Source organism: Cryptomeria japonica, chromosome 5 (assembly GCF_030272615.1).
Source record: "Cryptomeria japonica chromosome 5, Sugi_1.0, whole genome shotgun sequence".
Lineage (NCBI taxonomy): Eukaryota > Viridiplantae > Streptophyta > Pinopsida > Cupressales > Cupressaceae > Cryptomeria > Cryptomeria japonica.
In genome coordinates this window covers 225,277,352-225,289,951 of record NC_081409.1, presented here as the reverse complement: position 1 = coordinate 225,289,951, position 12,600 = coordinate 225,277,352, and positions in this window count along the sequence as shown.

The window sequence follows — 12,600 nt, the reverse complement described above, 5'->3', positions numbered from 1 at the left end:
CAACAGATTGATTAAACTCATGCTACAAATTTTAATCTTATTGATGATGAAATCTTGTCAAGACATAAGAATAATTTATAATTTTTAAATATTTAATATATGTATATGCATTTGAGGAAAGGCAAACTTTTCTTTTAAAAATTTGTGAAAAAAATGAAGCAAAGACAATTGAACTAATAACATTTATCATTGAAAAAGTGATACCAAAGTTTTGTATATATTTATCTTGAGCATTGATTGTGATACCAAAGTCTTATCTATATTTATAGTGAATGAATTTTGATTTATGTTAGTTTTATCAATTTTAAACTTGGCTAAAAAAAAAAAAAATTGTATTATCTAATATGAATCAATGTGCATGCCATGTGACGAAGATGTTGTATCAATTACAACCACTTATCCTATTTTCAATTGATTATTTAAGTTTCATTGTAATGAAAATGAGATATAAAAACTACAACCAAAGGCTTCAACACATTAATTAATAAGTCGTCTTGAAAATAATTACAAGAACATGAGTTAGGATAAATAGAGTCAAAGGCTCCATATATTATCTCAAACATTATTACTATATGTTCACAAGTTAAAAATATGTAAGATTTCTCTTGTAACTTACTAACACTTGCATGTGAGGATCAAATCCCAACATAATACCCCTTAGTGCTAATATGTGATGAGGAACTTCATATAAAGGTGGGAATATATGTTGTTTTTTGTGTTTGCAATAGACTATGAAATATGGACTCAATAGGAAGAGACAAGTAACTTTCATGGGTGTGGTGTTGGATTGTAGATAGAAAAATATTTTTAAAATTAACTTGGTGATTATATTGCATGTTGTTCACCTAGTATTTAGAGACATTTTAACCACGATTTATTGATATAGGGTCAATAAAACATTTTTTCAATGTTCGTTATAGTTTTTTTAGACTTAGGGGAATCGAAGGAAGTTATCAAGGTAGTGATTGAACCTTTAATCTAATTGAGATGGTTTTATGAGTTAAAGAATATATTGGATAATGCAACCGTGGTGTGGGCTCTCTCCCTGGTAATGCAAGATGGCTAGTGATTCACTTGGCATTCAATGGTTTATGGGCTCCTTTTATTATTGTAATAGTTGGGGAAAAGGAGGTTAATTGCAAACATGAGGCAAAATGGGGAACTAAATTTTTAAATGCAATCTTTGGTGTTGCTCCTTCACAAGAGATGGATTGGTCTTTTGCAATTGAGACTGGAAGTTTGCATTATAATGAGGTTGAGGTTACAATTAATGCACTATAGACATGAAGATACTTGAATGTTTTTTTTCCTTTGAATAGGATGTTGTGAGGTCATGTGTTGGTGATGTCCTAGGACCAAATATGCTAGTATTTAAATATACAATAGTATGTGTTGTATGCAAAATCTACTGTAGATATAGTATCATATTAGAAAGTTAAACTACTTGGATGTGGTAATGGTGTTTTTTGTAATCAAAGTTTTAAAGAAATGCATTATCATGTGACGGTTTTGGATTAAGGCCCTTCATTGGAATGGCATTGTAATTTATCTTGTTTTTATTATTATGAGAATGGCTCCCTCTAGCCAAATTCACCTCTAAAAATGTGATTAGGAACTTTATTCTAGCACTACATCGATAGTTGGCTTTGTTGACTGTCACTTCCGTCTCTTGAATTGTTGAGATTCAACTATTTCATATTTGTCCTCCCTCAATCAAAAAATCCTTGGATGACAATTTCCACCAATAAAATATATATATATATATATATATATATATATATATATATATATATATATATATATATATATATATATATATATATATATATATATATATATATATTAATTGCACCCATTTTTGAAACATTTTCCACCCAACATACAACTACACCCTTGTTACCCCAAATATATCCTTATTTCTCCACTTACAAACAAGTTTATAAAGTTTGCATACCTATTTTCCTCTAAAATGGCAAAATCCCTAAATAATTGATTGTGTACTAATATATGTCATGAGCATATCCCCTCTCTAATTCTTATTACATTTAAGATGAAGTAATGAAAGCTTCACAAGGTTATTGACAAGTATATTGGTAACCATAATAGACAGATGACCAAACTCAATTTGCATGGGCTACTCACAAAAATAAATAACACCCAAATACAATCCTCTAATATTTTCTTGACTAGAATAAACATTAGTGACTATTGCAAACAATGGCATCAATAAAAATACAATGTAATGTGTATGCCACTAAGCTTATTAGATACACTCCAAAATATTTGAATAAATCTACACCGTATATTTTTAAAACAACCTTAAGGAGGCTCAAATTTCCTATAAAAAAATGTTCTCCATGAGAGTGGGCATGCATGTCATGCTCTTTGGAATGAACTTACAAACTTTAGACGTAAAAAAAAATTCATAGATGCTCAACACAAGCAATTGTCACATAGGGATTGCTTTGATGCATCTAATATTTTCTCTTAATGTCAATTATAGTCGCAAACTAGTTTGAATGCCCATTGTTGCAATGATCTTTGTCGACAACATTATCTATGTAAAAAAGAAAAATGACTTCAATGTCCATGATGAATAGTGGCATTATTAACACAACAATGATATTATTAAACATACATACTCACAAAACAAATAGTAGACACAACCTATTGATTGTTATAAAAGTTTCTTTGATAACACCAATGACATTATTGTTTAGTCACATTCACATGGTGATTTTGGAACATATTCTTTGAAACTTTCATAACAAGGATCTACATTGAAACCTTCGACAAACTACGATGTTATTACATGTACATACTCACAAAATAATTAGAAGACTCAACCTATTGACCGCTACAAAATTTATTGGATAATAACAACGACACTTTTATTCAGTCACATTCATATGATGATTTAGGCAAATATTCTTTAAAACTTTCATGATAAGCATTTACATTGAAAAAATTCGCAAACTAAATTAGTGTAGATTATTTATTGCATACAGCTACCATTAATATACCCCAAAAAAATTACTTCTCTCCTATGCAAACTATCCCTCAAAAAAATGATTTTTTTTTTTTATTACGAGAGAATAATATGTGATGCTTTGTTCACCTTTCATTTCAATGCGGGCATCCTTCAAGGATTTGAACATGAGTGTTGTAGCATTGGTAAAAACTATAAATATAAATCTCTCTTTGTCCCTGTAATTCGTTATGGATACAAAAAATAATAAATAAGATTGAGTAGAAAATAACAATAAAGCATACAAGATAGAAAGAGAAGAGACTTGTATAAAAGTATGATGAGTAGAATATGAATTTGTATGTAGCACTTGTACTTTACATGGTTGTTGTGTCAAACGCTTTGAAGCAAGAACAATCAAATGAAGGGTGAAAAAAGAGGCTCAAGAAACCTTGTGTGATACCATAATGAAAATGAGATATGAAGAAGAGCCAAAGGCTCCAATACATTAGTCAACCAATTATATTTAATATAATTACAATATATATGAGTTACAAATTTATAAAATTTCTCCTCTAATCACTTTTGTAACCATCCACTAACTATCCCAAAACTAATAACATAAATAACTAATTATGTTATTAGTAATCACTTACATTTTTCTCTTCACATACTATATATTTACACGTGAATTAATAAATGGTAATGTGGAGTCCTAACATACTAACACTCACATGTGTGAGAACCAATTCTAAACATATTATTATTCCCTCAACTTTATTTGGGATCATTTATCTTTGAAATTATTTGATCAAGTTGTTATATAAATCCTTGACTATGTAGAAGGTTTTGTTTCCAGTGGTTATCATCTATTTGGAAAGTTAAGCTACAATAACATCTCCACATTTATCCAATCCATTACAAAAATAAGGTATAGAATATCAATCTGTTTACATTTAAAATAAAAAAATAAAATTTATGGGTTGTCAAAGTTTCTATATGATTTTTTAGGTATTGAAGATATTGTGCCAAATAGAACAAATGACTAAATGGTTATAAACGAGTTGTTGTTTTTACACTATTTCAATAATAATAAGGGGCTATGAATGAGTTGTATGTTTTTACACTATTTCCTGGCCTCTAGTAATTTAGGTGAAACATGTGTAAATTTTAGTTCTTGTAGTGGATTTTACAAGATACACAATCTAGGGATCTCCATATTTGCTCTCGTCGAAGCTTTTGTTTGACATAATTACAATAATAAATAATAAAGATAAAAACCAAATTAACTAACATATAGCTAATGATGAAGTTAGCGCAATAAAAGGGTGACCTATTCAAGTATACACTATCTATCTCAATATGCATTGAAGGGTTATCATCAAATGGCATTCTTCACAAAACTATAGATTTAAAATATAAACTAAAATTTTGGACAATATTTGATACTTAAAAGTGACCATGTTGTTTCTTTCTTATGTATCTATGATAAATTTTGACTATTCTACAGTGGAGATATTCTGATGGTTACAAAATGGTTCATTGATAGTAAAAATTATTTGTGATTATATAATTATCTTAAGTTCATGTTGTTACAAACTTTTGTTATTTCAAAAAAGTAACCCATTTTAACAATGTTCTTTGAAATAAATTTCACCTTCTCAACTCAACAAATCATATTAAATCTATTCTTCCTTTTTTCATTTGCTTCCTAGATTTCTCCACCTTGGTAGCAAGTTCATTTTATAGGATTCGTAGTGAAGGCACCAAAATAAAAGTACTTGTTCAACTCTTAAACAATTGACATAACTTTTACATATCATGGTTATGAGAAATTGGTTGCATTTCCACCACAAAATACATATATAACATAGAGCACATTATGAAAAAATATTTGACAAACAATGTTCGCCTACAATTACATAAACCTCAAATAATTATCTCAAATACATTTTGACTGGAAAATTGAGAAGGATGCTTCAAACTTTGGAAATGTGACACAAAGAATTGAGTTTATTATAACTTGAAACTAGGGTAGGTAGCATCAGGACTAAAGCTCGATTTTTTTTTGCAAAAAGTACATAGTGCATACTTGTTAGGGATTTAACATCATAAATGGCATGGATTGGCATAAAGAACTCTAGCTTTAGAAAATCCACCATGAAAATTCTATAAAAATTAAAGATACAACTCACCCTTAAATTGTGTTTAAGAGTCTTTTTATAAATGATTTTTTTTATACATGTGTCATTCTTAAATGGTCATTTACAATTATATATTTTCAATCAATCAGAAAAAAAGGTGGAAAGTTATAGATTAGGAAAGCATGTCCTGGAAGGAATCTCCTAGAATACAACTCTAATAATCTTAGTTTTCTAATGTAAAAAGCACTCACAATTGTATCTAAGAACATTATTTTTATTGATATGAATTATGAAAATATTACATCTCATATAACTTTAAACTATCGCAAAATAGACATCAAACATAAAACTACACTTTTCATTTTTTGGGCCCTCAACTTGAACATCAAAGAACACACTTTGGTAGAAAGTGTTAGCAAACCTATACCCACTTATGTAGATTTCTTAAATCCCGGACAAGAAATTCCATGTAACCAAAACTTTTGCATTCCTTGGGATCACATGGAAAGATTTTGCCCAACTATGAGTTCCTCTATCATCTCTCATGTTTTTTAGCCCCTCACTTTTTAGGCTTTTTTATTTTGGAGAACACAAAAGTAGAAAAAATAATAAAAATTAATTACAATTTTTTTTTTTTTATCAATAAATGCTTTTGACTGGAGCTATGAACCAGTCACATTGGGGGACCCCCTCCCCATGATTTTTGTTGAGGCATTAATGCCTCCTAGATTTGTCTCTTTGCTCGCCACCTCCTTTGCACCTTATCGCTCCATACTCCTAACTTCCATTGTCTCCATGCCTTATCCCTTTGTAGCACATATCTCTCCACATTGCTCCTTAGACCTCTTGCTCCTTATCTCTCCACCCATCACTTCACTTTTTATATCTCCATCCTACCACCTTATCTCTCTACTTCTCTTGCTCCCGCCTTATTACTCCACCACCCTGCCACTCCTCTTGACCACCATGATTCTCTGCACTATGAAGACCATCCTACTGGGTGTTGTGACTTCCTTCCACAAGGCATGAGGCATTAACACCTCATCAACTGTCAGCATCTGTCAGTTGTCGAGACCACCAAACTCCTCAATCGTTGTTATCCACCATGGACATCCATGTTGTTTTTGGTATTAACATCAAACGTGTTGGTCCCATCGCACAAACAACGCCTGAGTACCTGTAAAGAAATGGTCTCAAACTCAAGACCGCCTGATAACCAGGCTCGTGACGAAACCGTCACGTTGCGGGGTGAACCTAATTACAATTTTTTTTTATCTCTTAGAAGTATGAATAACATTTCATTATTCCTAACCATCCATTTATTCAACCATAAACTAATATACCCTAAATTAAAAATCTTATAAAAAAGGAAGCAATTTTATAACCTACGTACTTTGGGATATTTAAAATAATTTGTATATAAGTTATTTTTTCTATATTTATTCTAGTTTTTATTAAACCCGTTAATTTGTTGTGGACCTTTAAACTAAAAGAGATGAGTAGAAGATACCAAAACCAAATTTAAGATACAAGAATATTTAACTCTAATATGAAACAACAATAAAAAAATTAATAAAATAATAGAATGTAAGGACCCGCTTGTCCTAACTGTTGGTGTAAATAATTATTCATCATGGATATTATTACACTTACTTAAGTTTACTTAGGATAATGCATTTCATAGTAGTTTGGATATGAGACACTTGGGTGTTTGTGCCACATTGGGATAGTGTGTGTAGGAGAAATTCCACCTCTTATGGTGTTGATCTTGTTATTACACTATCATATCCACTTATTGTGGAGTGATAATTCCACCTTCGGTGGGTGATCCACCTCATGTGGAATATTATATTATTTCTCCTACCTACCCACACCTATTTCCTACCTACCCTTGTTTCTTATTGAGCCACATGTCATGTTTGTGTGCTCATACATATCCCTAGCCTTGCCTATATAAGCAGGCTCATCTACATTGTATGGAACAACAACAACAACAACTATTGAACTAATAAGATAATCCAGTTGATTGTTGATCATTTTCTATTAATGAGAATACAGTTTATTCTTGTCCCATATTATGTCTCTTTCATGTACATTTCAATGACTTCTTGATCTTGGCAAAATCCAACATGGTATCAGAGCTATTGGAGCTTCATTGATTCGTCTTGAAGAGGCATTATTGTGACGTCAAGAGGCAGATCTGAGGAGCATCGTCATTTGGAGGCGTCCTAGACCAGATCCGACCTCTCCATTGCGTCCGGAAGGCCGTTTCCATGAATTTTGGTTATAAAGTTGGCCTATTTTGGTGAGAAAAAAATTTTTCCCCAATTTTACTTATCGTACGGATTTTTCGAATATTTTATATATTTTTTTCAAAAAAAAAAAAAATTTCTGAAAATTATTTTTCAAAAATCGAAAATCAAAAAAAAAATCAAAAAATTGAAAAAAAAAAAAAATCAAAAAAAAAAATATTTGTTTGGGGGGTCCGCAGACCCCCCCCCCCGTGCTCCGTACGTACCTGGTGTTGCAGGTATTCCGCAGAGCACGTACCTGCCACTGACAGGGCCGCCCGTGATGTCCTCCCGCAGAGTACCCCGCGCCGTCTGTCGGCGCCGCTCCCCGCTTCCTCAAACTCCCTCTGGCTCCGGCAGCAGCGCCGACTTCCGCTACCGCCGCGTCCTCTCCTGCCCGTGCTCCGCTGTCTGTCCGAGCGCCGAAGCCCCCGTCCGCCGCTGCGCCGTCTCCAAGAACCCCCGCGTCCTCCCTTGGCGCCCAAGCTCCGGCGCCGCCTGCAGGTTCTCCGCCACCTCACATCCTCCGCCGCCGGCGCTCCACGCCACGCAGAGCCCGTCCGTGCAGGTGCCAACACACCGCCACGTGGACCAACCGTACAGACAGTCAACTCACCCGTACAGACACGCAGGCTTCCGTACGCCACGTCATCAGTACGGACTGCCGCATCAGGAGCCGAGTCAGCTTGCACAGTCATCATTCCGTACAGTACGGAATACACAGTCAGCACGCCACGTAATCTGTCCGTACGGTACGGACGCACAGTCAGCCAAGCAGCGAAGTTTTGGCGACGGTCATACGGCCGTCAAATTTAACCCCGTGATTTGCTGACGTCAGCGCCACATCAGCAGGGTTTGGAAATTTTTGGACCCCCTCTCATTTGCATTTTTGATTTTGCAGTTCAACTTCAAATGGCCATAACTTGCTCATTTTTGCTCCTTTTTGGGTGCAATTTTTTTTGAAATGGGCTAGAATTTCGTGCTCTCCGCAGTGGTGAAAGAATTTTTTAATTTTGATGCACGGATTTTTCAGAAAATGCAGTTTTTGGTGACTGTCCCTGAGTAATCCCTGTTTTTGCAACTTCAGAGGCTTCGTTTGGGGTCATCTGACCTCCTTTTTAGGTGCCGTTTTTTTTGAAAGTGCGTATTTTTTCGTCTACTTTCACATGATGCTATCAGATTGATGTCATTGTAAGTAGAAATTGTACTTTCAGATCTTGGCCTTTTTTGGCTCTCTTGGTACTTGTATATTTGCTTGAATCTCAGTTAGATTCATTGCACTATTGATTGAAGTCTCTTGTATCTCATTTGAGAAGTTGTAAAATTTGCATCATAAGCCCACTTTGCCTTGTTTTGCAAGTGGCTCATTGTAATTGCACTAAGTATAAAGTGCCAAAATCATCACTTTTGGGGGGGTACTTTGATTGATTGAATTTGGGGGGTGTCTCTTGTGCTTTTGTGCTCTTGTGTTCTTTCCTTTTTGCTGCTATGAGTTCTTCTAAGTTTCCTCTCTTAACTCCACATAACTATGCTACTTGGAAAATTGATGCATGGAGTAAACTTATGGAAAAAGGACTCACTCATTACATTGATGGAACTATTGTTGCTCCAGCTGATCCTAAGGCTGATCCAGTTGGTCACTTAGATTGGCTCACTAAAAATATCATGGCAATTGGTACCTTAAGAAAGTATGTGTCAAAGGATCTCATTTTTCATATTGAGAAATGTACTCTAATCAAGGATGCTTGGCAAAAGTTTCAAGACTTGTATGGTCAAGTTGATGAGATTAGGGGATATCAAATTGATAGTGATCTCACCATGTTAGATCCCAAGAACTTTGATACTATACAAGATTATGTCACTAAGGCAAATGAGTTGAGGGCACAACTCAAAGATTGTGGCATTGATAAGAAGGATACTCAATTGATATTCAACTTGATAGGGAAGCTTCCACAAGAATATGCAGCATTTGTTTCTAGTTTCCAAACTCATAGGATGACAATGGGTTCAAGCTACAAAATGCCTACATTTGATGCTTTCAATGAAATGTTGATGATGGAACAAACTAAGTTGATAAGCATGGGCATTCTTAAGGCTTCTTCTAAGTCTCAAGCATTGGTGGCAAATCAAGGGAACAAAGGAAATCAAGGAAAGGACAACTCAAACAAGAAGAAATGGCAATCAAAGCCTAAGGATAAAGCATCATCTTCTCCACAACAAGGAGATTCATCTTCTTCCAAGAAAGATAATTCACCAAAGAGAGAGAGACCTACTTGTGCTTATTGTAAAAAGATTGGTCATGAGGAACATCGTTGCCATACTAAGAAGATTGATGAGCTCACACATATCATCAAAAAGCATAACATTGATTTGCCTAAAGTCTACAAGAAGGATGATTCATCAACTTCCACTTCCTCACATTCAAAAGGAAAAGGGCAAGCATTCATGGCTTCTACAAGTGGAAAGACTCACTCTTTTGGAACAAGAAAAGGACAAGCTCTATGTGCTACAACAAATCATACTTCAGAGAGATGGCTTCTAGATTCAGGGGCTTCTCATCATATGGCATCTTCACAATCTATGTTCTCTACATTTGAGCCTTGCACCATGCCACAGATTTTGATGGGAAATCATACATACATGGATGTGATTGGGAAAGGATCTATTGACATTGGGGATAACTCCTTCAATGATGTGTTGTGTGTACCCCACTTGACAAACAATCTCCTTTCTATCTATCAAATCACACATGGCACAACTAAGAGAGTTGTGGAGTTCACACCTGACTCGGTTTTTATTAGAGACATGGAGACTAGAGCTATCATTGCAACTGGGGTGGTTGATCATGCATCTCGGTTATACTCCTTTTCAGATTTTGTTGATGATGATGATTTCACATTTGTTGATTCTACACATGTTGATCACACTTATTGTGATGATTCAGATTTTGAGGAGAACTTTGGACACTTGAATTTGGGGATTCTCACATGTAACCCCGTTCTTGAGTCTTGTATTTCATCTTCTCATATTGATATCACATCACCTATTGCACCTGATGATGCAGATAGTGCGACAGTTTTGCCTACATGTGATTCAGTGCAGCAGGATATACATTGTCTTCCAGCTTCAGATTCATGGGATGATTACATGACAGACATTGCAGGTTTGTTTGTGGAATCCTACATTGCAGATTTGGGAGACATCATTGATGACATACATCTTCTCTTTGATGAAGATGATCCTTCTTCGATTGTTGCGAGGGCACACTCTGACCCTCTTGTTCATTCTCTACATGATCATTCTTTCGAGGTTGACATGATTGTGGATACTTATGTACAGCAGTTGGAGGAGGTCTCTTTATTCTTTGAGGAGACACATGAGTCTTTGGATATTGTTCTACATCCATCTCCACTAGATGTTGGAGTTCCTTTTTCAGCAGTATGGCACAGTTTACCATCTTTGGAAGGGGTATCTTTTAGCATCGACATGGGGACACTTGAGCAGTTTTCAGAGATTCCTTTCATCATGAGTTTTCTTCATACATCTTCCCTTCATGATTGGGGAGACTTTATGGATACACCTTTGGTTTTGTTTCTTCCTAAGGGGAGGAATGTTGTTCGACGTTCGTGGAGTAGTTTCTTCATACATCGAGCTTCTATCATTGGTGCAGATTCTTCATTGAGGGATGATCACAGTTTGACTTCTCTTCTTCTCTCATATGGGGGGGACTATTTCCTCACATGGGGTTTTGTTCCTCACATACTTCTTTGAGAGTTCTCTTGTATAGCTTTCATCTCTCTTTTGGGGGAGGGTTTTTTCCCATTGGGTTTTTCTCTCTTTCCCCACTTTGTGAGAGATTTCATTGCATTGGTTTGCATGCATTTGCATTTGTGCATGGGTACCTAACATGGCCTCGTAGCCGGGACCCATCTTGCATTGCTTAGTTGCATTGTAGACTTAAGTGCATTCCCCTAAGTTGCACTTAAGGGGGGGTGTTGGTGTAAATAATTATTCATCATGGATATTATTACACTTACTTAAGTTTACTTAGGATAATGCATTTCATAGTAGTTTGGATATGAGACACTTGGGTGTTTGTGCCACATTGGGATAGTGTGTGTAGGAGAAATTCCACCTCTTATGGTGTTGATCTTGTTATTACACTATCATATCCACTTATTGTGGAGTGATAATTCCACCTTCGGTGGGTGATCCACCTCATGTGGAATATTATATTATTTCTCCTACCTACCCACACCTATTTCCTACCTACCCTTGTTTCTTATTGAGCCACATGTCATGTTTGTGTGCTCATACATATCCCTAGCCTTGCCTATATAAGCAGGCTCATCTACATTGTATGGAACAACAACAACAACAACTATTGAACTAATAAGATAATCCAGTTGATTGTTGATCATTTTCTATTAATGAGAATACAGTTTATTCTTGTCCCATATTATGTCTCTTTCATGTACATTTCAATGACTTCTTGATCTTGGCAAAATCCAACACTAACCCTAGTTAAACCAAACTTAAACTCACTGTTTTAATTAATTATTAAATTAACCATTATTACACATGCAAAAGCAATAATTATTAACATGCAAGTAATAGATAAGTAACTGAACAACCATGCAACTCATAAATAACATGTAGGAATTAAATGTGCATGCGAACAATAACAATCTAAAATTTCGTATGAGGTCCAATAAAATGCAAACCATAATTAGTTACGATGTCAAGTTACGTGTGCGCATGAGTAGCGTAAATCATATGCATGAAATTATTACGAATTAAATTAACATGCAAAAACTCATAATTAAATAATCTACCAGATAATTAAATATGTGTGCATGCGTAAATGAAAACTAATCTAAGAAAGTAAATCATGCATGTTAGTGGGTTAGTATGTTAGTAGCCCTTTTTCTTCTTCTTTTTTATTTGTCAGTTACATTGCATGGCGACTTCTTGTCGCTTTACATCATGTGACCTTTATAGGTCCTTTTTCATAACCTCTACATGCGACCATTCTGGTCTTTACAATGAAATAAAATATACATCTTTAATTATTACATAAAATTTTATCTGGAATCTCTGACTTTCTTTGTCTCCGAATGTGTCGCCTCCGTTTGACCTGGATAACCTCCTCTCGCAAACCGGATGACGGACATATGACCCAGGCATTTTATCTGCC